Source organism: Triturus cristatus, chromosome 10, assembly GCF_964204655.1.
Source record: "Triturus cristatus chromosome 10, aTriCri1.1, whole genome shotgun sequence".
NCBI classification, from domain to species: domain Eukaryota; kingdom Metazoa; phylum Chordata; class Amphibia; order Caudata; family Salamandridae; genus Triturus; species Triturus cristatus.
The window spans coordinates 357,818,401-357,840,040 of NC_140593.1; the positions used below are offsets into that span (position 1 = coordinate 357,818,401).

Sequence of the window (21,640 nt, forward strand, 5' to 3'; positions counted from 1 at the left end):
CCTCTCAGTCACCAAAACAGCAATTGACATATCCACTCACATACCCATACAGGCACTCACACACTGAGTGAGTCACCCATATAACTACTCGCACAGCTACACATTCACCCATACAGTCAATCATACAGGTATGTACTAACCCAAACAGTTACATACGTATGCACTTACTTGATCATACAAATAGTAACACATACTCATTCACCTATACAGTCACTGACAGAAACATGTACTCATCCTTACAGTCCCTCTCATATTCACTCATGCATACAGTCACTCACCTATACTGTCTTTCATACCGACACAAGCACTCAATGACCGACACAGCCATACAGACACTCAGCTTCTCACACATGCACTCACTACCCCATAGAGTTACTGACTCACCCACTCATTCATCCATCCAGGCAGTCACACATCTCCTCACCCACACACATAGACAACCATAGAGATAGTCAATCAATCACTCACCCATATAGCCATTCACATACCCACTAACAAACTCATGCACCCACTTACACATCAACAGACAGATAAATTCACACAGTCACTCATCCATACATTCACTGAAACACCTAATCACTCACTTATACAGTCAGTCATGCACCCACTCAGTCATCCAAACAGTCACTCATACACCCAATGATTCACCAATACACCTAGGTATATATATTTAACACTCAAACTTTTTTAAAACACACAGTCAGTGGATGATGTCAGTTGAGATGTCAGTTGAGATGTCATCAGTGATGTCACTGAGCATGTCATGAGTGATATAATATGTGAGGTCATAAGCAGTGCATTGCGGCAGCACAAGTTATATTTTACTCGGGCAACTAGAACAACTGAATTTCTCTGGTTTAGTACGAGTGAAATGTCAGTCTAACTATAGCGTCCCTGAAACCTTTGATACAGATATATATATATATATATATGCACACACATATATGCACACATATATATATATATCACTGCTCCAAAGTCCACCTTTTGCGCATACTGCACTCTTGCTGACAGGTGCATGAAAGAAACGGAAGTGGTCCATCTCAAATATGAAGGCTCTTGTGTCAAAAACACACTGCACTCACGGGATTGCTTCAATAATTTATTTGCGTGCGAGGACGCGTTTCGGCGTTCTGCCTTCTTCTGCTCGCATATGCAATTGTATATATTAGTAGTGGTACAGTTTTTAAAATACTAGCTGACTCCTTATTGGATGCGGCGACTCAAAGGAGGGAGGGGATTGGTTGATTCAGTACCAATGTCTTTAACCCTATTTTTCGGGAAATTCTCAACCCGTACAGCGGGAGTATGTCATGAAGATTAAAGTCCCGATACTTAATAAGGATATATATATATATATACACACACACACACACCTGGCATCCTTGGCATGGTGCTGAACTTCGTTGATGCTGATCAGTGCCAAAGTGCAAGCGCTCCCTCTGAAAATTGTGAATATGGATTGGTGTTTCCATGATTGGCTTATTTGACTTACTACTACGTTCCTAGTACAGTTCACTGTGTGCGCCCAGGGCCTGTAAGTCAAATGGTGCTACCCACACAAGCAGCCTTGCAAAAGGTTCTCACTGCCATGTGAATTTCATTTTTCACTATTGAAAGGCTATCTGTTCGATAGGATAGAATGGGAGTTTATTTATAACATCTTATAAATATAACTTCCTATTGGGACCAGATAGGAAGGTACATTTTAGCATGCCTGAACTTAGAATAGAAAGATGCATCTTTTAGTAACTGTGATTTTAAATTCTGCGTTTGAAAATACCACTTTTAGAAAGTGTTTTTTACCTTGCTTAGCCATCCTGTGTGCCCCTGCTGGTTTGTGGATTGACTGTCTGGCTTCGTAGTGACAGTGGCTGGGCATGTGCATTTACTATAGACAGCCACTGGGGGTGTGGGGGGTTGAGGTGTGTCCTGCCTTTCATGGACGAGTCAGGGCTGGGCTGAATAGACGTGGGCTCCATTTAGAGTATGGGTGGAGGTTTTCTTTCACCTGAGTGGGCCTGGTCTGCCTTACATAATGCTGTCTCCACCTCCTGCTGGGGAGCTGGACCAGAGATGACAGAACTGGTTATGACTGAGCACAGAGCCTCTCTGCCACAAGAGAACAAAGAAAAATGGAATGAAAGATTGGGGACCAGACCCCAGGACTTTAGATTACTTCTGGACTCAAGCGGAACCTCTTTCACGGAGAAGAGCTGGGAAAGCTGAAGGAGAAGTACTGTCCCTTTGCTGTGTGCTGTCTGAGGTTGGCCTGCAGTGGCTGTTTCTGTCAAGGAGAGGATAAAGACTTCGCTGTATGCTGTGTATCCTCCTTGAAGAAGATCTCCAAGGGCTTGAAGTAGAGCTTGCCTCCTGTTCTGAAGTCTCAGGGACACAAAGACTTGCTCCCCTGAACTTCCTTGCTGAGAGTTCTGACCTGCCAAGAGGTGCCTGTTGCTGATTTGGGCCTCTGGAGGTTGTTCCTGCTATTGGAAGGTCGAAAAGGGATGCAACTCTGAGAAGCACGACGCATCCGTACCTGTTTCCGACGCATCACCGCCGTACGGGAAGAATTTCCACGCATCTCCATCCTGCCGTTGAAGAAACCGATGCAGCGCCTGCCTGCGGCTTGAGAAATTGCTGCACCGAGTGCACCGATCTACAAAGTCCAAGATCACTGGACCGATTACAACGCAGGCCCTGCTGTGCAGCTGCCAGAACCAACGCATCGAGGGACTGCGGCTGGAGAGACCAATGCAACGACGTTGCCATCGCATCGAGAACCGTCGCATTCCCAATCTCCATGAATCGCATCGGGCGCCAAATCTACAAGGACACCGAGGCTGCAGTAAGAAACCGACACATCACCTCCCCTTCAGTAAGGAACCGATGCATCACCTTCCCTGCTTGGCAGTAAGGAACCAACGCATCACCTCCCCTGGAGTAAGGAACAGACACATCACTTTTCCTGTGCGTAAGGAACCGAAGCATCACCTTCCCTGTGGCTGTTTTTGTTTATGATTTTGAAGTATCCAAGGTACTTTGCGTTGAAAGTGTCTCATCTATAGTTTGCTATGGACAGAACTGTTTTTACCTTCTAAGAATCACATTTTGATTATTGTATGTAGCATTTTTTTTGTTTTGGTCTTGTTTGGTTTAGATAAAGAGTACTTATTTTTCTAAACTGGTGTGGTTACCAATTGCAGTGTTTTCACTGTGTTACTGTATGTGTGCACAAATGCTTTACACACTGCCTCTGAGATAAGCCTGTCCGCTCGTGCCAAGCTACGAAGGGGGTGAGCAGGGGTTATTTTAGAAGTGTATCCCCCTTACTCTGACTAGGAAGAAGGGTCCCTACTTGGACAACGGTGTAAACCATTGCCAACTAGAGACTCCCATTTCTAACATTGGTGGCAGCAGTGGGATCTGGACTTGCATTTGTGCCTTACATACAGTGATTGGTTTACACTATGATGGAGCAGGTAAAGCAACATTTTGTATACCTCCTCTATTTTGCATGAAAATACCAATTACATAACCTACTTACATTATAATTTGAATTAACTGTTTGCAGTGTTATATTAATCAATTATTTGCACCTTTATTAAACACCAATTACACGTGGGACTTATTGGTATTTGCATGGCAGAATAACTTTAATAATGACATTTTATATGCCTATTAATAGTAGTGCGTGTGGTAATAGGATATCGCATGATTTATGTCGCTTTTCTGATGTTTGCCTTCCCGTTTTGGACGGAAGGGTGAGTTTTATTGCTTTAAATGTCGCTAAAAGCTAGAAAAATACTAATACATAAAGGGTTTAGTGAGGGTTTAACATTAGAATCTTTGTTTCTGTGTATTAATTACTCTTTTATGTTTGTTTCGCTTAAGTTGGCATTTGGGCCTACCAAAACATGGTGTCCAAAATGGAGTTCAAAAGTGGCCACGGTCTCGTGAGTGTGATGCCTACTACGCAGACTCGGATGGCTCCGTAGACCTCCAGGCAACCTCAAGTAGAAGCACAGTGTTCCTGGTCAAGGATAGGAACATGGAGGAATGCCAAACTTCAGTCAGTAAAATCTGGTCTAAATGAACAATTGAGACATACAAGCTTTACAATGTTGCATGAGGATGACATGGACAGAGGAAGTGAACCAGCAAAATCCATGAGGACCCAGACTGATGTGAAAATTGGACGATATTACAAAATTCCTCAAATTGACCAATCATCTGCTTCCTTGGTCTAAGAATGTTTCATGTTATCCCGAATTTCATTATAAAAAGGGTAGTAGAATAGGGAGGGGCTGACATTCTGCGGTTTTCGATGACTGCACACCCCTATCAACCCCACAGGCGATGAGTGATGCTTGTAAGATTCCTTGTCCTTTGGAGATCTTTGGGACTGTAACGTGCTGAGCAAAGAACTTTCGGACTTTGAGCTTTGGCCTGCTTTATTGGGACAATTAAACGGCTAAATTCGGTTATGCAGAGCCAAATGAATTAGGAAAAATCCCGATAGCAAGAATAGGTAAATATAAATGACATGCGATTTGTGCTGATTGAACAAAATTCAAAAATTTGATTGACCAAAATGCTAATATTAATTGCAAACAAAAGTTTGATAAACAAATAATTGATTAACAGAAATTACGAGTTTGTGGTTTTTCAATGAAGAGATTGGAGGATTCTGAGGCTTAAATGTGTTTTAGCTGGTTCTAAATCACCATCAACCAGTCCAACTAATTGGTCCATCGACCAAGTGGTGGAGTGCCTTGATGTTTTAAGTTAGGATCCTATAGATGGTGAAGCAAATGTATATTCTGTAAAATAACTTTTCTTTCCTAGAGGTAATAAGGTACTCCCCCCCCCCACTCCCCCTATGTCCAGCGCTTAATTATCATCCCTCCTGTGTGCAGACTCGTGAGTGGAGACGTGCGAGTGTTGGTGTTATGGGCCCCACCAATGACTGCGTGTGTGAATGAGCTAGTGTGACGTCAGGTCTGCGACGCAGTAAGGATAAGTTGTAAATTTGCCCTCTTTCTCCCCGGTTTCATGCTAGATCAACTACTAGGATAGTGCAGACCATTATGCAACCACATACTATTGGTGGAACCTTTTCTTTTTGGAATTTAAGAACCGCCAATATTCTCCATGACAAAACCAGCATCAATTGAATCTGTGGATATTTAATTTGAAGAGGATAGGGTGGAAACCTACACTGTGCCACAACTGAAAGCCATCTAAAAAAATGTAAAATCTCAGTAAGATGCCTCACCAAAAATAGGAATACCAAAAGGTGCTGAGGGCCTGGTTGGAATCAAGGAATGCCTGTCAGCATTCTGAGGAACCTAGGGAGGAGGCAGATAATTTAGATGGGCAGCAGGATGGGCTATTGAGTCTGCCTGGAGGGAGGGCACCTTCCGGGGGGCAGAAGTGTGTCTTCAAAGGGGCGGTCTCCAGAGGAGATGGAGGACAGAGAGAGGAGCAGAGTGCAAGAGATGGAGCTTGCTCAGCTCAGGTTGGGGAAAGAGTGACATGGAGGATACGAAATGGGAGTTAGAAACTTGACATGGAGGAAAATAGGATGTTCTTAGAGCACAAGAGAAGATTGAAGGAGCTGGACATAAAAGCCAAGAATGTGGAGTTCAGTTCCAATGGTGGCAGCTTGTCTTCAGTGCATGGGGAAGGTAGGGTGTACATCCCTTAAGAAGTGATCATGGATTATGTGTTAAGTGATTACATTAGTCAGTGGTTCAACGGGTATGAGGTAGCAATGAGTCCCACAGAGTCCCTGAGAGAGACTGGGCAGCGGGGTTGTGGAGCTGCTTCATGCCAGAAGGAAGGGATACCTTGTAAGCCTTACCCTAGGAGGATCAGATGGTTTATGCTCCTATAAAGGAAGCCTTAATCGGGAGATACGGCTTGACCCCAGAACTATATAGACAGAAGTGTAGGGCCTGTAGGAAACTTGAATCACACACTTGGATGGAGTATGTTGCCTATTTTTGCAGGACCGCACGGGATGGTTGGGTGAAGGGTAGCCAGGTAAATGATTTTCAGGGGCTCCATGATTTGATGTCATGGGAGCACTTGTCTGCTAATAGTTTTCCAGAGCTATGCCAGCACTTGATTAACAGTAACCTGACTGACCCCAGAAATTGGGTCTCTAGTTGGCAGAGGTATGCACACTGTCCAAGTAAGGCCCACTATCCTAGTCAGGGCAAGTCAGATACACACCCTAAATTAACCTGTGCTCACCCTCTGGTAGCTTGGCACAGAGCAGTCAGGCTTAACTTAAGAGGTAATGTCTAAAATATTTGGGCAACACTTAAAATAGTAAAACAGTGAAAAGACCACACAAAAATATCCACACCAGCTTATACAAATAGAGCTTAATTTAATGATCAAAATAAGACCAAAATGACAAAAATCCAATAAGTAGAACCGAAGTTAGGAGTTTTTAAAGCATATCTGCAAATATAGTGCTTAAAAGCATAAAGCGCCAACAGGGGCTATCTGGTCGCGCTTGACTGGGTCGAATCCAAAAGTTCAAGCCAACCGCGATGGAGCACGGGTTGAATATAGGGACCAACATTGTTGTGCTGAAAAAGTAACCCGGTCAAAAAAATGCGTCATGGGCGAGATGCATGGAGCAGGAAGGCGATGCGTTGGTTGAGATCCTTTGGATTTGTAAGTGATAAGTCGTCGCCGAGAAATGCACTCAGGATGCATCGTCGTTGAGCAGCACTGAATGTACGTGATGTGTCATCATTGCACAGCCGGGGACGTGATGTCCTTCAGGCAGGTGATGCATCGGTGCCGAAGGAGTTGCGTCAGTTCCAACAGACGCAACAACGGTGATGCGTGGATTTTGAAGTTACAGCATAAAAACCCACTTCCAAGGGCCCAGGACTGGTATGGCACCACTTGGTAGGGCATTACTCGCAGATGACAGAGTCCATGTGCTGTTGCAGGGTTGCCTGAAGTCTTTGATGCCCCTGGGAATTCAGAACAGGAGGCAAGTAGCCAAGCCCTTGGAGTCGCTCTGAGTTCAAGTGGTGTAGGTCCATTACTTCTCACTCAGGCAGAGAGGACTGCAGGCAGGTCAGTAGGACAGAACATCAGTTCTTCCACAGCAGCAGTCCAGCAGAATGGCAGTCCTTCAGCAGCACAGCAGTCCTTTTTCCTGGCAGAGTATCCACAGGTCCAGAAGTGTACTGAGTTGGTAGGGCCAGAAGTCCAGTTCTTATACCCAGTGTTGCCTTTGAAGTGACGGCGACTTCAAAGAGGGGCTTTGAAGTGCACAGAGATCTTTCCTTCCATGGCTCCAGATTCACTACAGGGGTTAAGCAGTCCTTTGTGTGGAGGTGTAAGTGTCATCTCCTCCTTCCTATCCTGCCCAAGATGACATATCAGGATGTGAATGGCCCATCAGACATACCTAAGCTTCCTTTATGGGGGGCTGTCCAGAGGGAATACACAAGGTCCAGCTGCCACCCACCCCAAATGTGTATTGGATACAGGCAGCAGGCACACAAAGCTTAAGAGCTGAAAACTGACAACTTTCTTAAAGCAGCAGTTTTAAAGTTGTGATAATAAACCTAACCTTACCATTAAAGAGGATCTATTAGTACAAGTCCATCGGTACCAAACATGATAGTTCTACTCCTCAATTGAAATTACACATATTAAATGTAATAAGGAATTCCCAATATTGGCCTATGAGAGGGGCAGGCCTCACAGTAGTGAAAAACAAATTTGGGAGTTTTTCACTACCAGGACGTGTTAAACAAAAAAGTATATGTCCTGCCTTTTACTTACATAGAACCCTGCCCTATGGGCTACCTAGGCCTAACTTAGAGGTGACATGTGTAAGAAAAGGGATGCTTAAGGCTTGGCAAGGGGTTTTGGATGCCAAGTCGACATGGCAGTAAAACTGCACATACAGGCTCTGCAGTGACAGGCCTGAGACATGATGTTCATAGGGCTACTTAAGTGGGTGGCACAATCAGTGCTGCAGGTCTACTAGAAGCATGTAATATACAGGCCCTGGGCACATATAGTGCATTTTACCATGGACTTCTAAGTAAATTCAGTGTGCCAATTTTGGATGAACCAATGCTAACATGTTTAGGGGAGTGAGCACATGCACTTTAGCACTGGTTAGCAGTGGTAAACTGCCCAGAGTCCTATGGCCAACAAAAACGAATTCAGCAAAAAAGTAGTAGAATTGGAAAGGCAAAGTTTGAGGGTGACCCCCCAGAAAGGGCCATTTCAAAAAAGAAGGAAAGAAAGAAAGAAGGCAAAAAAGAAGGAAAGATTGCAAGAAAGAAAAAAGGTTATAAAGACAGAAAGCAAGCGGGAGAAGGACAGAAAGAGAAAAAGAAAATAGTAAAGAGAAAGAATGTAATAATGAAGGAAAGGAAGAAGGCATTAGGCACGTAAATAAAGAAAGTAAAAAGGAAAGCAACAGAGAAGGAATGAATGAAAGCAAAAAAGAAGCAATGAAACCAATAAGGAATGAATGAATGAAAGCAAAAAAAAAGAATGAAAGGAAGAAACAAGCAAATAGGATGGAAAGCAAGAAAGAAAAGAGGAACAGAAAGGAGGCAAGAGAGAAGGCAAGCAAGAATGTAGGAAGAAGGAATGATAGAAAAAAAAGCAAGAAAGGAAAGTATTGAAAGAATAAAAGAAAATGGGAAGGAATTAAAGAAAAAAGGAAAGAAAGAAGGAATTAAAAAATTTAAGAAAAAAAAGAAAAAAAGGAAATAAATGAAAGAAGCAAAGAAAAAGAAAGAAGGAATGACAGAATGAAAGAAAACAGGAAAGCAAGACAGAATGAAAAAAGGAAAAAGGAAATAATAAAAGTAATTAAAGAAAAAGAAGGAATGAAAGAAAAGATGAAGGAATTAAAGAAAAAAGGAAAAGGAAAGAGAAATGAAAGACGGAAAGAGAAACTGCGGCAGATGAAAATAAAGAAGAATGGAAAGAAGGATTAAAAAAAAAGCATTACAAGTGCTGTAAACTATACACGATAAAGGGTAATTTTCTTCCTGGGCAAAATTTGTTGAGGAGCCATTGGTGAAATTGAGTCCAGAATGTTCTGAAGAATTGAGTGAGTCACATAAACAAAGGACTTTCCCCAAAGAAAATTACAACAGCATTGGTAGGAGACAGGCACTGATAAAGCGTGGTATGTGATCTGTGCTGGTATGAAGCATTCTACTGTCACATCAGACTCTAAGCACGACATCAAAGTAATAAACTGAAAGTAAAATGATTGGTACAAAAGGGAACTAGCTTGTGTGTGTAGGTGCTCCTTGTAAAAGAGCAAGATGCAGTCCCTCAAAGTGAAGTTATCCAGTGGCTGAAGTGGGCTGACCCCCTGCCTCATGCTGTAGTGGGCAGAAGCAAAACGTGAATGGCACACTAACAGGCCAATGGAGGAAGAAAGCGGACTGAAATCCCTTTTAAGTACATGGTACATATACGTTTTTAAAAAATCACAAGGTCTTGGCTATTACCAGACCTAAAAAGTAAGAATGTTCTGATCATTGAGAAAAACTATACAAAATTGTCTTTACATAGCGCTACCGTCCGAACAATGACTATCAAGCATATAAACTGACGTGTGAATGTTAAAAATTAAAAGAAGTATGATAGTCAAAGTACAGACGCATAACACAAATCCCGGTACAATTTCTAATTAAAAAAGTAATAAAAGCGATTTATGCGAGGATTCTTTGCTCTGTACCTGACTCACCACTCCTCTTCCCCAGCCCCCGTCATCCTGTTTCTTTTAACCAAATACTGACGCGCATCTGGACAAAAAAATAAATATGATATAGTCTCAAATCTAATTCTGCAGATGCAAAAACTCTGTTAAGTAAGCAAGCCGACATGCACAACCGCTTATTTGTGCTACTTTATCAAATGATTCTTCATATTAGAAGCTTCTCTTGGAATAGCTGAACACAGTTTGCCTTTCTTTCTATTGCAGACATAAGCTTCACTGTAGCTGGTCTCAAAGCATGACTTGGTCAATATCTGATAAACTAATAGCAGACATAGAGCTAATAACATAGATGTGACGGACATTTCTAAAATATATCTCATTTGCCAGTTTAAAATTATTGTAGTGCGTCTAGTATATCCCAAAAGACTATAGGACTTGTTAGGTCTCGCTCGAGTAAGCTTTAGTTCTCCCAAAGCTATTGAAATAAAAAATACAGAATTGAAAAGCAGTATAGAGAGGGAGGGACTTGGCTCCTTTTCTTCCTTGATCATCTTTTTATAGGCATTTGATTACTCAGCATTGGGTAGTGCACCTAAGAAGTAATGCCAAAGCTTAATTTGAGCTGGTGGTTTCTGTAGGGTGACCAGATCTTGGGAACCAAAACCGGGACATTTGTGAAAAATAGAAGGACTACAATTTTTCATCCATGGAATGGCGCAGAATGACAGCAGTCATCAACATAGAATCACAGAAGATGCATTAAGAAAGTAAATCAAATGTAATTTCTACAACCAAAACCATACCTATTAATTGCTTACTTATAACAGCTGCTCACTAGCAAAGCTTTAGAACACCCAAAAAGTGCCTCTTACTTTTTTCAGTCGACCCCCTCCAAAAATCGGGACATGAGCCAAAATTGCCGAAATTGCCGAAATCTGCCCGGACAGCTGGTGAAAAATTGGCCCTGTCCGTGCAAATCCGGGACGTCTGGTCACCCTAGGTTTCCGGTGCTTGGCACCCCGCTCTTATTTGTCAGCACCGGTACATATGACAGTCTGCCACATGGTGGCACTGTTATTTGAATTTAGAGATGAGCACAACAACTGTTGTTTATTAATTCAAAATACATTAAAATGACTAATGCCTGATGCCAAAGCCATTCTTTTAACTTTGGGGTCCTGAAATTGCCAGAATTGTAACACTTGTAGGAGTGTGACTTAATAGTTATGCTGTTACTGTAAGTGACAGCGGCAATGGGTAGTGCAAGCGGAAGTGGCCTGCTCACTGGAGCCCAGGCACTTATTTTTTTTTTCAAATTAAGAACTGTATTCCATTGCTCTTAGCGAACGGAGACATTGTTACTGCAGACCCCATGTCAAGTACTGTAGGAAGGGAGCTTTGATGGGGTAATCCCCGTAATAAAAAAAAAGAAATGGTTTTACATTGGAAAACTGCTGATAAATACAATAGGAAGGATTTTTTACATTGTAAACTCAGTGACAAATGTATTAGTAAGGAGTTTTATATTGAGACCTCTGTGATGAATACAATACAAGGGCCTTTACGGTGTTTAAAAGTGAGTGACTTTATTACACAGACCTCTAGCTCATGAGTGACTAGAAGGGTCTGTTTTTCATTGTGTACTTTTGTAATTTTATTTTTAGTATTTAGTTGTGTGAATTAAAGTAAATTTTCTCTTTAAAAATAAGAACACTGACTGGGTAGTCATTTACTGCTATTGTGTGCTTTGCAGAGTTATCAGTTGCTAACCCACACTACCTCCTTGAGTAAGCCTTGGACTCCTCTGTCTTGGTAGCTACGGTTCAAGTGCCAAAGGGGTGCACTTGATGCTTGCTTTGGACCCAAGAGTAAGGTGCCCCAGGAAACATGAGGCACCTGTTAAAGCCTTTGTGGTGGAAAAGCAAATAACGCAAAATACAGCAGTCTCACATTCCTTACAGACTAGCAGTCACACACACACACTACTGAAGCGCTCTCACACCCACAGGCTTCACAGCGAACCAGTCACACACTATTGGAAGCATTATTACACCCTAACATACTACAGTCCCACTTGTCTGTCTGCACATCCACACCCATCAGAGTAGGAGATACACACAATCAGAATCACTCTCATACCCCCCACAGACACGTAGCCATACTCTACCAAAAGCACTCTTAGAGTAGTCTCTGACACTATGGACAGCATTCTCAAATCCATTTTAAATTGGCAGTCTCACCTTACAACACTCTGATTCCTTACAGACTAACAGTCTCACACTACTAGAAGCACTCTCAGACCCCTCATGAACTTCCATCAGAACCAATTGGTTTGGTTGAGAAAGGAACATATTGGTGATTCTGTGTGTGGTATTGTGTATGGGTGAGTGAATTAGTGCAAGAGTGAGTCAATGGGTGGATGATTAGATGCATGAGTGCAAGGATGAGTGATTAAGTGCACATATGGATGCATAAGTCCACGGATGGTTTTAGTTAAAAGTCAGCCCCATTTGCTTTCCCAGGTTTGACTTTAATGAAACAGTGCTATTCATTTACATTTTTGGGATGTATGAAGCGATGGGAATCTGGTGAAGAGTCCAAAATTATAGGCTGTGCCACTGGACAATGAATACAAGTTTCATGCATGAAGTAAAGTTTACCTATTGTGCTGTTAGCACATGGCATTAGCTGCTTGCCTCTCTTCCTTGTCACTATGTGATTGTGAAGAGAAGATCTGCAGCAGACGATATGTGCTAAAACTACAACCACGTTGTATAGTTAAGAGTTGTACTTGATCCTTTTAAATAAGAGGGGGCAGGATTATAGTTTTACAAGATCACATAATACTGATGACCCCAGATCCGAAATTCTCTAACTAATATAGAGTTAGGGAGGAAACTTCCCTACACCTGGACCAGCATGTTCTTATGAAAGCTTGTGAAAGAGTGATGCATTAACACTCCAAGAAAAGCACAATATTTACCACTGCTTAAGGAAAAAGATGCCACAAAGGGAGCAAAGTCACTTTTTTTGACTATGACTGTGTAGAGAGAAAGAAATTGAAACAAGTTCTCAGAAACTGGTATACATGCACTTCACTGAAACAAGAAAAGGCAAATTGTGGAACAGGAGATGATGAATTAGATTTAGGGACTGTATCAAAAGAAACGAAGATTTCAGCAAATGGTTTCCTGGGGAGCAGATATCTAAATCAGACGGATCTCACCAGAGGCATGGATTACACATTGGTCTGTTAGACTACTGTAATCAAAAATATTGTCTGAGAGAAATATTGAATACAATATTGTTTACAAACCAATTGTCCCACTTGACGTAGATTGTCTATTATTATCTTCAATGGGGCAATATATTTTGCAAATGATATTAAGGGCACAATATTTCTGTCAGTTGATTTTACTGGTTACAGTATTCTAGTATCATGCCACATATATGGTATATTATAAGAATACAATTTGCCTAATCATCCAAAAAAAGTCTTTGAGAAGTGACTTCCCTATCAGTGAATTCAAATGATGAAGAAGCAATAGATGATTTCAGTGGATAAAATAGGTCAGGTATTTCAGCACTTATAAATGAAAAAGATTGAAGTTCAAACAAAATCCTGAAATAATTCTTGTAGAAAGGTAGGATCCTTCTGCATGGCTACCCCCACTATTTGCCTGGTGTTGCTTTGTTTTCTGACTAGTCTTACTGGGGTCCTGCTAATCAGGACCTCAGTCTCTGTGCTTCTTTCCTAAATTGTAAATGGTGAGTACTTATTACACTCCAGATTGGCTACAGGTGTACCCTGATAATTCCCTAGTATATGGTACTAAGATGACTACTATAATTAGCCATGCAAGACAACTATATTTGACATCTGCTGTCTTTGTTTCCTATTCCTCCTTCTCTCATTGGCTGTTATCAATTCTAATGGTATATGACATCAACTATATGAAGTAGACTGTAAATGCTGGTTATGTTATGTTTTTTAAAAACAATAAAACGAACTTCAAAAAAAAAAAAGTAGACTGTAAATGTATAAATCAATACATAAATAATTGTATCAAAGGACATTTATCCTAATGCAAAAAATGATATACAGTCATTATATACATGTACAAAGCTGTTGATCTGTCTTTATTTTTATATAATAAAATTTAATAATCAAAAATGTATTTTCAACAGATATTGGTCCCTGGGTTATTACATGTGTTTCTAATTAATTAGTCCCCTCCAGATTGAGTTTCCTATATGTTTTTCGCACAATTATATGGTACTAAGATACCCAGGGCGTGGGTACACCAGGGGTCTCCAATGGGCAGAAGCATGTATTATGCCACCCATGAGAGACCAGTCAAATTGTGACAACAGGCCTGCCATTGCAGCCTGTGTAAGCTGGTGGTAGCACCACTTATGACAGATATAGGCTTCCTTATATCTGAGGTCACTGCACTTAAAACCTAAGGCATTCACCACTAAGGCAGGCCTTTCAAAGCTGACGGCAGGGTGTTCGGTTCCAAGTGTGAGGGTGCCCCTGCATGGCAAACACAAGGAGATGATGGACGGAGAGCTGAAACTTTTCAAACACTCACCCCCAGTCACAGATCTGGGTTGAATCCATCATCATTCTTTAGCTCACTTTGCCACCCCAGTTCAGACACAGCTATATGCAAATCAGTCTTGACCCTGTGCCTCATGGGAACAGTCCAGCCCGAACTGCCAAGCCATGTCTTCCCTGGACCGGAAACAAGCATCCTGGGACCGGTTTCGGGCTAACAGCCCTCTTCATCCAGGCTAGCTTGAATCCAGTGGCAAAGTGAGCAAGGGACCCACGTCTGGGCATACCCTGCCAACTTAGGGCAAACAAAGCAAACACAGTCTGAGCATACCCTGCCAACTTGGGGCGAACAAAGCAAACACAAGGAGATGATGGACGGAGTGCTGAAACTTTTCAAACACTCATCCCCAGTCACAGATCTGGGTTGAATCCATCATCATTCTTTAGCTCACTTTGCCACCCCAGTTCATACACAGCTATATGCAAATCAGGCTTGACCCTGTGCCTCATGGGAACAGTCCAGTCCGAACTGCCAAGCATGAGCAGGACACCCCTACAACCTTCAGAGTCCTTATTCCCAGGTTGTAAGTCCATCAGCCTTTAAGATACATTGAGTGGCCACATGTCATTATGCGAAGACCTCTCTAAACTGGCTATAACGAACCCTGTTTTGTTTGGTATCAAACATGTTGGAATCATACCACCACACCATAAGCTGTGGGAAAGGTATGATTCCATGCACTGTAAAGCTCCACTTGGAGGCCCTCAGTGCTCCCAGTACCAGTCTTCTAGACCCAGACAGCAAACTATGGCTGCTGCCGACCAGAGACACAATCTGCCCTCCCGCTGCTGAGCCAAGCTTGAGCAGAGGCAGGCAGGACAATAGGTATCCTGTCACAGGGAGGTGTGACCATCTACAAGACAGGACTTAGTGCACTGGGACAGGGTGGGGGCACTTGCCAGTGCCACTCAGACTGAAGGGCATATTTGGTGCCCTCCTTGCATACTCCAGTCCAAACCAGTTCAGGGAGCCGTTGGCTCCCGCTCTGGCGTGAAACTGGACAAAGGACATGGGAGTAACCTCCCCACTGTCCAGCCCCTCCTCTAGGAGGGATCCCTGAATCATTCCAAAACTTTCCTTAGGGTACTTGATGGCTTACCTGTGGGATGGTCCCCAGATTCATCATGGGAGAAGATTCAGAACACATACCACTTCAACTTCGACCGTCTGGGCACTCTGGACCTTGTTAGACTTGGCGTTGGGAACCAAGACCGCAACTGGGAAGACTCCTGCTGCTCCTAGTCTCATCATTTTGCAAGTCCGCTGCAACGTCTATACCTGTGCTCCATACATGTTCTTCACAAGGCCTGAGGACATCCAAGACACCCAAAGGAATCTCCCTTGCAGAGTGAAGGAGTCCCTCCCCTGCATCTGCAGGCACTGCAACACAGCTGACTGGCCTGTTGATCCTGGGCTCCCATGGACTCTGAAAGGCTCAGCAACACAGGTGGTGGTTCTACAACTCCCTTGAGGCCTTCACTGTCTTCTCACTGAGTTTGAGACCAGCATCCCGCTGCGAAACCGCTGGAGCAAAGTCCCTGTGCACAGCATCAACTTGTCGTTGCCAAGGCTTGTCGACTCTCTCCTCCAGAGACCTTCAGGCTTCAAGAAGCTCCTATCTCAAGCATCTTCTGCAGCCAAGATCTTCTCCTGCATAGCATTCTCTGCACCGTGGGCCTTCATCTTTTGGTGAGCTGTTCGAGGTCTTCTTGCGACTTTGTGCTTTCGGCCCGTGGGTCCTCTCGAGGGGCTTCTCTGGTTCCAGTGGGCTCCTCTACTTGCTCAGGCCTGCTCTGACTTACCTGCTCGTGGTGAGTCACTTGGACCTTGCTGTTCCTGACACTGCACCTTTGTCTTCAACTACGTTGGTTGCCATTGCCAAGGCTTGGTGGTGCCCCTGCCGGACACTGACCCCTTGGCCCTTAACATCCGACGTGGGACAGGTGGTGCACAGTGCCTAGTCCTCCTCTGCATTGCCTGGTCCGTACATCTGCAACTTCAAGGGCACCGTCAACTCTCCTGCATATCTGACATCAGTAGGCATTCGTCTTCTGTGCCTCCTGATCACTCCTGAGTGGCATAGACTCTGTCCCCTCTGCTTGCAGGTACCTCTCACCTTGAATCCACCTTTGGGTACCACCAGACACTTTAACCTTCTTCGCCAGCTGCATTTTTTCCGAAGTCCTCCATTGTGGTCTACGGTGATTTCCGACGTCATTTCACACCTATGCACCTAGCTTCCCTAGTGTAGGTATCCTGGTTCCTGAGGTAGCCACGGGTGGGCTGACTCTCCAACCTTCCACAGGGTTTCTTCGGGGTCCACTGGGTCCTTCTTCTTTAAAATTGCAACCGTGACTTATCTATTGACTAACATTGACCACGCAATTGTGTTCCCACTCTGCACACGACCTCCATGGGGTTCCTAGATACTCTACTTGGTTGGTTCCTTGGGTCCACAGCTCTTCCTCGTCTTCTGGGTCCATTCTCGACTTAGGTCATGGTTCGCATTCCACTATTTTAGTATATGGTTCGGTGTCTCCCTGGGGCCCACTGTGTATTCTATGCTATTTACGAATTCTATTGCCAAAGTATTGTGTTTATAGTGTTGTATCTCTGGGTAGGAGATAATACATTGCGTTAGTGAGTGTTAATAATAAATACATATTTTTATAACTACACTGTGAGGTTCTTTTTCACTTAACCCATATCATATGATTAAGTACTGGTAAAACAAGCTACTTTACACTACTTCTGGACTAGGCCTGAAGGCTGCTCTCCACCGCTACCACTTAGAGACCTTTCTAAGGTTGTCGAAGACCACTAAAATCACCATGAGAGTTGTCTGGATTAGTGCAGGGTGCTACACTTACATTAGTGGGCACCAAATACTAAGCCAGCTTCTCACAATTCTTAAAAAGTGTGCGAGTGACTCGTGGACCCCAATTCTACAGAGAATAATTTGGTTGTAAATACATGAGCTTATGGCCCTCTTGAAGAAACAAATCATTACCCAATTAAATAGAGGGTCTCTGGATATACATGCACATTAGAGCCATCAGCCTGACTGACGTCAAGGCTAAATTCTCTAGAAAGGTGGCAATGGGTAACCTTTCTGGAAGATTCTCAAATGATCACTCTGTATTACCCCGTTCTTCCACATACCAGATAAAGTACCATCTTGTGAACAATTACTCCTCCCTGAAAAATGGAGCAATATTTGAAGCATTCTTAAATGACTAATCTACTTTTAACTAGTAGAATGGAAAGAAGTTAATCAGAAAATAAATGCAAATCAATAAACCCCCTTCTGGAAAACCTGCTGGAAGAACTTTAAGTTGCACACACAATAGATTTGGAAGCACAACTTCTTTCACAGCGAAATTCTCTACAACTAGATGGCCTAACCTTGACAGGACGGGTCAAAACTGAGACTGTGTTAAGTCAATGTCTATTCATTGTGGTCATCTCAGGTTTACAGTCATGATCGGGTTAATGTCACAGATGTTAGACCCACCCACACAGCGTGAGAAATGTGGGAACAGAGAAACTTTACTGTTGGCTGTACAAAATGTGCTGAGATCAATTCAAGCCACATCATTCTGGATTTATCGGGTTCTTTAATTTTCAGAAATATTTAGCATATATAGACTCCCTAGGTGTCGGCCAACCTTGGCCCACATACTGAAGTCAAATTGATTGGAAAGTGAAAGGGGCTTGTGTGTGTTTTTGATAGGTTTGGCAATCACAGCACATTCTCAGTAAGATAATTAGCTAGAATCGACACAAGCCATATGACCCTTGATTACCCTGGGTCTCTATTTTATTTTAAAAACCTGGGTTTGTAGGGTTTTCAGGGCGCTGCTGGACCCGAGTCCAAAAAACAAACCCAACCGTATTGGAAAATGAAAAGAGATCAAGTGTTTTTTTATGCATACTTTTGGGGTTCATAGGGAATTCTTGATATGAAAACATGTAGGGAGCCACGCACAACATACAGGCCTGGCTTCCTCGGAGTCTCTAGTTTTTTTTAAATGGCCAGCATTTGAGGGTTCACTGTGTGCCGGCCAACTCCATCCCAAAACACTGCAGCCAACTTCCACAGAAAACTAATGGAAACTGGGACTTCTTTGGCTGTAGTTTCACATATGTACTAGCAGAAAGGGGGTGATTTTCCACTTTGCCTCCCCAAAGAAGCAGAATGACTGATGCATAGGGGCAGGGATTGTGGCTGGTAAAAGGACTGGCTAGAACCCCACCAGATTCATATATCTGACATCATTCACTGGTGTCTATTGTGATTTCTGCTGCCCCAGGCAGACACATTGGGGATAAACTTATCAATCTCCCACCCCAAGGATAGGAGATTGATATCAAGATGGGCTGAATCCTCACCCCATCCTTTATTTAAATGTGTTTTTCCTTTGTAGGCTAATAGGCTTTCAGCTTGCAGATTGGAGGTAAATCCTAATTCACCCCTAAGAAGGGCAGAAAGATTATATAGGGGCCAGATGTATGGGCATGCTACCACCTCACCATCTTTGTATTTCACAGGAAATGTCATGGTATCTAGTTGGCGTTCTGTTTCCATGGAGCAGGCAGATTGCCCCCACTGGGGCAGAAACACTATTGGAGATCTGAGGAAATGGGGGCCGCCAAATGTCAGATAAACCATCTTATAGTCTACCACTTTCCACTAATTTTCCATGGTGTCTACTGAGCTGTCTGGCCCTGTGAGGCAGGCATACTGGGGTACACTGCTAATCTACTTCCTCACATTGTCACAATGCAGAAGGACTTTCTTCGGCCCTGGGCTGGGAGGAGGTGGCTCATAGCTTGGATGGGAGAGTTCCTTAATCAATTCCCATTTTCTGAATGTATCCCTGGTGGAATTGGCTTTTCAGCAGGTATAACCTCCCAATATTACCCATCAGGTGACAAGAAGACAGTCTGGGGCTTAAGGATCATGGGGGAACACTTTTATAAGAGACAAACTGGTCCCCCACACCATTCCTTTCTTTTTTTTAAAAAAACATGGTATCTAGAGAGCTTTCTGCTGTCCTGGGGATGGGTTTAGTGGGGATAAACCCCCAATTTCCTTCACCATGGTGGTGCAGAAAGCATTTCCTTAGCCCCTGAATGGTAGGTGGCACAACACCTGCCCAGTCAATTTCTATTTTCTAATCATATCCCTAGTGTCTAGTGAGTTTTCTGCCCCGGGTAGACTGAATGACTGTATGGATCTGAATTGCGGGGGAGTACAAGTCCATACCATAGGGGCCACAATTCCAATCCTTTTCACCCTCATCCTCTAGTGGAGAGGATTCTTGGTTAGGCGTCTCCCTTCTGCAGTGATCCCCAAGTAGAAATCCTCTAGGGAGTGGCCTTGTTGGAGCTTTTCTTTCCAACACTACCTCTCTCATTGAGATCAGTTATCAGAGGCTGAGTTGTACCGCTGAACTAAACTGAAAGTAGAGAGGTGCTTGCCAGTGCGCACATTATGAAGTCAGATAAACCGACCATTGAGCAACTATGGCTCAACTGAAAGATTGACTCTTTAATTTCCAAACATTTCCTTAAAATCGTGGATACTTGTCGTATCATGTATTGACTGTGGCTATTAACTTCTTACAGGACTTCACAACAAGTCATTTACTTTTAGGAACGTTGTACTGTTTTCAGCTGCATGACCTATCTCCCACTCAAAGGAATTCAATCACCTCACTACGGTTGTTGCTTTCTTGAAATGCTCTCATTTCAAGCTCAGGTTTGCTGCAAAATGTCTAGCCACACCTAAACATCCTTCCTATCTAGCCCTATCTCAGCGAGGTCTTGAGAGGAAGCAAATGTAACTGCTAACTTGAGATAACTGATGTCAACCAAAATCTACTCCCTAGAACTTTAAATGAGCTTCCAACTCAGAGCAGACTGGTACCTTATCTCCTGATTTTCACAAATATCTTTGGAGAGCTTTTGCTAAAGTGTTTCGAGGAACAGCCTCTTTTAATGGGCAATTCATCTCCCTGAAACCAATATGTGTGCTACATCCTGTAGCTCTCCAACTTTCCTCTAGTTTTATTACGGACTGTAGAGAGATATGTATTAACACAAGTTAGCTAATTGGTTTGGATTTTTGAGAATGTCTTCACAAAGCCTTATTATTCCATTCCAAAATATGTTTCGCATGATCACAACTTACATCATGGGCAGACCTTTACTCTAAATGGGACCTGGGCAACACTGTATTTTATTAAGAATGATCAATGTATTAATGTTGACTGAATGATATATATATATATATATATATCTCTCTTTATTTGTACTCAACAAAAACATATATTAATTGGTAGGTCAAAGCAGTAACAGATGTATAATATTGTAGCGTATCTAAATAATGAAGATAAACAAAAGTAACAACTATGAACCCCAATTCATAAAGCTCTGAGCTGAAAAGTCATCTTTTTGGGGATTCACAAAAATAGAGCAAACATTTCCAGTAGTACTCATACATGCTAATATTTACTTTTTCAGAATTTCAATGTGGTTGAAAATCCATATTAGTAAGTCAGATTCAAACATGAATAATTTCCCACCATGGTCCCCAATCCACAGAGGTAAAAAACCCTACTGCGACACCCCTTCTTTGACATACCCATGAAGTATTGGCTATTCCATGCCCAGTCCACCATGGAAACTCAAAGCTTTAACAATCTACTTCATAGAATTTCCACTATGGAACGTCCAATCAAATTGATTTTAAGTGCCTGCAAAAATAGGGTTTCATAGTGGTGGCATGCCTTGTTCAGTGCCATCCCCTCCACCAGACACATCTCCTTTTTTCCTAAACTTAAATGCCCACTGGTGGAAAATTGGCCACCATCCCAAGAGCTCTTTGCAATTCTAAAATCATACTTATCCAATTAGTATCACAAAAGGATTTTTTGGGCAGCTAAGTTGCCTTCTTCTCCACACAATTCCATGCGCAGTGGGGGTTGTGTGCAGGGTCTGGCCTCTCAATGTAATATCATTAACTGGTTTGGATATGTGTTGTTGCTTTTTTTACATTTCACTTTTATGCAGTCATAAGCATTGCATCTTATACACAACTTATGGTTTGCATGGCTGTTGTGCAAGTTATGGAATGTGCTCCTAATCATTACTTGCAAATTGCACAGTTTTGTTTTAATCCATAACTGTAGTTAAACTGTGTTGTTTTTTTTAGATAAATGCCTTCGTTTTTTTTTTAACTTACAGTGAGCTAACCGCAACTTATCTTTAACCT

General features: G+C 42.7%; 1 protein-coding gene across 2 annotated transcripts in view; it reads right to left on the reverse strand.

The window, feature by feature from the left end:
- MYRIP (myosin VIIA and Rab interacting protein) overlaps window positions 1–21,640 on the reverse strand; it is a 1,544,915-nt gene that overhangs the window by 115,742 nt on the left and 1,407,533 nt on the right. The window lies entirely within an intron of this gene.